Source organism: Meleagris gallopavo, chromosome 28 (genome assembly GCF_000146605.3).
Source record: "Meleagris gallopavo isolate NT-WF06-2002-E0010 breed Aviagen turkey brand Nicholas breeding stock chromosome 28, Turkey_5.1, whole genome shotgun sequence".
Taxonomy (NCBI): domain Eukaryota; kingdom Metazoa; phylum Chordata; class Aves; order Galliformes; family Phasianidae; genus Meleagris; species Meleagris gallopavo.
In genome coordinates, this window is record NC_015038.2 from 781,858 (window position 1) to 786,912 (window position 5,055).

Genomic DNA, 5,055 nt, shown 5'->3' on the forward strand with positions numbered 1-5,055 from the left:
TTGCTGCCATCAGCTGAGCGCTGCCGGGGGGTCGCGGGGTCTCCCGGTGCCCCGAGGGCCGCCGGCTGCGCTGCTCCGAGTCGCTGCGCTCTCTTCGCTGCTCTTTTTCTGTGCGCTCGCTCGGTGCGCTTTGCTGGGCTCTCCGGTGGGTAACTGCCCTTCGTGTGCTTAGAAATGCTTGAATGTTCACTTTTATGCCTTTAGCGAGTCGTGCCTTAAGAAAAAATAGCAGCGTTGGCCCTCCGTGCTGTGGTTACTCGTGTCACTTGCCCAGATTTCACTCTTTGTTTAGGCAGGGTTTTGCCTTCATCAGCGCCATCGCTGTGCTTCCAGCAAGCTCCTCCTGTTGCTTCGTAAAAGCTTCTGCTATAACGCTGCTGGAAGCCCTTTGGACAAACGGCGCGCTTACAGCCAAACGCGGAGCTCCGCTGACAGCCGGCCGAGCGCCGCCCCGGTGCTGAGGGCTCGGTAAGGAGGGGCTGTGCGCCCGCAGCGAGGTGCCGTGCATCTCACAGACCCGGAGCCGCGTGTGGTGCTGCATGGCATCAGGAGCTGTGGGGGTGCTGTGTTACTGCGTTTGTGTTGCTGCTGGAGGTCACTGCTGCTGCACTGCCCCGTTGAAGCCACTTCTACCCCATATAAGCAAAAAGGGCATCCCCACCTGCGGCTTTCCCACGGTGCCTGAGCAGTTCTCACCACGCTCTGCTGGCAGAAGTGCCACCCGGCAGCATTGCCAGCAGCCCAGTTGTGTGGCACAGGCTCAAGCACTCACCCATGGCTGTTTGTCTGCCATCCAGCAGTGAATGCTGGGATCACAGGGACAGCCCCAGGTGTTCCTACGTTCTGTGGGACCTCTGTGCCCACAGCTGGGAACCTGCAGGAACCCAGGTGTACGGAGCAGGATGGGCTCTGCCCTGTGCTTCCCCATCCCTTCATTCAGCACCCTGCAGCTCAAGAGGTGCTTTGCCACAGGTGATGTGTATGGGGATTCTGCTATTCAGTCCCCAGTTTCTCTCTTTCCTCCCTGCCTTTGTGTCTGCTGGCAGCCCCAGGTTTGTTCCCACTGTAGTGCTTTCATTTCTACAAGACCCGTCAGGGAGAGACAGAGCCTGGCTTCTCCAGGAGGCGATGACCCGAGTCCTGGCAGATGTGGGACGGCTCTCAGGCAGGCAGTTAGACCCTGAGCGAGGTGTGAGCAGCAGGACGATGTCACAGAGTTATCCCCCACCTCAAGTCACGAGTGCAGGGAGGGAACACGGCCACACTATCAGCTCCACGCTGCAATTACAGCCGCATCGCTGCCCGTGGGCTCACGTCAGCTGCTGAGCTGCCACGCCTGGCAGATACCGGGATGGGGCTGTGGCACACGGTGACTCAGTGCCACCGGCTTCAGTGTGGGGCTGGAGGCACTGACCTGGATCTCAGGGAGAACGCCTTGCATGGTGCTGCTTTATTGCAGCATGGAGAAACCCCACTCTGTGTGGGCTGCTGGATGGTGGCCATGTGGGTCAGTGCTGAGCAGCTCCTCTGTGCCCATCCCATGTCACAGCAGGATGATGCCCACCCTGCTGGCACGGTGCTCAGCTCCCTGTGTTGGGCACAGCTGCCGATCCTGCATAGCACAGCACAGATGGTGGCTTTTCTCCTGGGCCTCCTGGATGAGATCTCCCCCAGTTTTGGCAGCAGCGATGAGAACGTGAGCAGCTCCAAGGGACACCCGCAGCACTTCAGGTCTTGATGTGACCCTGGGAGGACGGAGGGCTTCTTGGGCACAGGGTCTCCGGCCCCAGCCCTCATTTGCATGCGTGCCAAGCAGGGAATTTCCCCCCTTTTTTCCGTCAGCAAGCAGCCGAACTTTCTGCAGGGTGACCTTCGTCCCCACCCAGGGTGGGGCGACAGCAGCTGCGAAGTGTCACCGCAGGGTTCTGCTCACCACTGGCAGGACAAACTCCACTGCAGGGGGCTCCGCAGGGCTGGGGGCAGTTGGAGTGGGATCTGCGCCCACCCTGCACTGCATAGCGTGCCCCAGGAAGGACAGGGACCCCCGGGGAAGAGGCCCCAAGGGAATTGACCCCGGGGCAGGGAGGGATGCAAAGTGGTGGCATTGGTGGCACCGTCTCTGCAGTGCGTGGCAGAGGCTGTCAGCGAGGCTGGCTGATGTGTGTGCAGAAGGGGCAGCACCGGGTCAGGCTGTCAGCAGCCACTGAAGGTTTGAGGGGAAGTGGGGAGATCAGCTCAGGAGATGAAGGCTGGGTTGGGATGGGGTCTCTGGGTGGCACATTTGCAGCACGGGAACCTGCGGCAGCTGCTGCATGGCCATATCAGCCATTAAGCCATGTCCTCTGGGTGCACCAGAGCTCTGGGTGCAGCCCCCCATCCCTCTGTGCCCCATAGAGTGTGTGCTGCCAGACTCTTGCCAGGTCCACAGCACTCAGACAGCAAGCTGTGGTGTTCCCAATAAGCAGAGCTCAAAGAATCATTGAACCATAAAATAATTTCACAGAATTCATGTAGGTTGGAGATGTTCTTCAGGATCACCAATTCTAACCGTCGCTGTGACCTACTGTGTCCCATCTCCAAAGTCCCCCTGCAGCCCCACTGGGTTTGGGCTGCAGGAGCAGCTGAGAACAGCTCAGGCACTGAAGCACCATTAGATTAGGAAACAAGGGTGACAAAACTCCTGCAGCACAGTGCCCTGACCAGGGATGTCCCCAAGGGATGCTGCAGTCATCTCTCACATCACAGCATCACACCAGGTACCATATTTGCCGAAAAAAAGAAAGTAGAGGGTTTGAAGGCGGCCCGTTTCCTATCAGGAACTCAGTGGTTTTGCTCCCAATTGCATTCACGAGTCCTCGAGTGTTCAAAGGGAATTTGTGAGCCAAGTGCCAAACGGGTTCAGACAAAGGGGCTGAGCTCGGCGCCTCTCCAAACAGCCTGCGCCGCTTCCAGGACATCGCTCGTTTTGTGCTGCCAGATATTGCCTTTGCCCTAAGCTGAACTCGCCTTGAGCTTTCAGATCCTTGCCTGAACACCCAGCTGCAAACAGAAGGGCTGATGGAAATGGCTGCAATGCTCGGGGAGGCCCCGCAGCCGACATCCCCTCCCCCTGTGCCGAACAGAGCCGAGCCTTCGGGCCGCGCTTTAAGGCCGCTGGGAGCGGTGCCACAGCTCTGCCTGTTTGCTGTGTCCTTTCCCTGCCCTCCCCCACTTTCCAAAGAAGAGGGCGGATCGCCGGCAGGGCGCTGGGCAAACAGGTGTGGCCGAGCCCCTGCTCTGCTCCCAGGGGGCTGCAGGCAGGGCTGTGTGCTGCAAACGCCAGGCTGCTCTCCTGGCATCGGGCGGGGACCCAAAAGGCTCATCGATAAAAAAATCAGACCGTAATGATGCCATATGAACTGCACCACCACTGGGACCCATCCAGGCAGCCCCTATTGTGGCAGTAGGGATGTAGCAGGTAGGAGGTGAAGCGGTGCTGAGCAGCTTCATCTCTCCCTTTGCTGCAACAAAGACCTCTCGTTACAAAGCAGCAGCTTTCAGAAGCCCCAGAAGATGGGGAGGACCTTTGCTGTGGTGCTCAGAAACTCTTCTCTCTTTTGCTCCTTTTCTGACAGCTCCAGGCTCATTGTGGTATTGTCCCCATGGCCCCGAGGAGGGGACGTGTCAGATGGGGTGTGATCTGTGTGCAGAGGCGCTGAGGGTTGGATGAAACATCAGGAAAAGGGGATTTGGGCAGAAACCTCCCCTGGTGACATTTGGGAGCTCCGACTGATGCAGCGCTCCCAGGAGATGCTCACAGAGCCCGGCACACTCATCTCCAGAGAAACAGCCTCAGCCCGTCTGCGAATGTGGGCTGAGAGGGAAAATGCGCGGTTCCCAAAGAGCCTCCGGGCCCCGCGGTTCGGGGCCGCCGTTGGCTGGGAGCTGCTGAGCCCAGGAGGGCTGCGGTTCCCGGGCAGCAGAGCCGGAGGTCACTGCCGTGCCGCGGTGTCACCTTGCCCCAGTGAACTCCGCTGCTGTCTGCAGGCGGTTCCACGCCGCACCCGCTGTTGTGCAATGAAATGAAACTAAAAATAGCCCCGCTCCCTGCGGAACAGCACCGGGCTGAGGCGGCAGCGGCCGAGGGCTCCATCCAGAGCGCGGCTGTGGGCACTGCGAACGCCCCGTCCTCCCCCCCTCCTGCAGGGGGCGCTGCCCATCTCTGCCCATAGCCTGCACGGGGCGCGGGGCTCCGCGCTGCGGGTCGCTGGGGAGGAGGAGGAGTCGCCCGTCCTTCGGTTATCCAGCGTAATCCGAATGCCGGCAGCGCTCGGCTGCCCCGGCTCTGCGTCGCTGCCTCCGGGCGCTGGAAAGCAGCTCTGGTTTTCCTCTCTCAGAGCTCACCCTTCTGGGGTTTGCTCTCCGCTGACGAGAACGTGCGACTCATTTTAAATTTGCTTGGCTGTTCCCCCTGATGTTCCCCATGGCTGCCGGTGTCCTTGGAACAGAGCACCTGGAGCACTCAGCAGCCTCACCTGGTGCTCAGTCACTGCTGAGCTCCAGCTGAGCCATTCCCCTTTTTATAGGTTGGCCAGAAACCGGTGCAGCCATTGCTCCCAGGACAGCCCTCGGGCATCTCACTGTGCTCCTGCAGACCCCAGCAGGAGCTGGAATGCTGCTTCTCCCTTCAGAAGTATCCAGGGATGAGAATCCTCCACCTCTCTCTGCCTCCCGCAGCCCATTCATTGCCCGGAGTCTTCTTCAGAGCCCATGGACTCACGGAGATGGCACGGACCGAACCTCCGAGCTGGAAGGCAGAAATAGTCAGCTCTGCCCAGAAGCTTTTGGAGCAGATCCGACAGCTGCTTTCCCATGTGACAGCGGGGACACCTGCACGAGGGAGGAGGAAGGAGGAAGGAGGAGTGCTGCCACTGCTGGCACAGGGCAGGAGTTGGGATGGATGCGAGTTACAGGTTACAAACTGCGGGGGAAAACCTGTGGGTTAGAAACCTCGTGAAGTAAAGCGATGAGTGAATGGATTCACATGTTGGGTTAGCCAGGACCAAAGGGATTCAG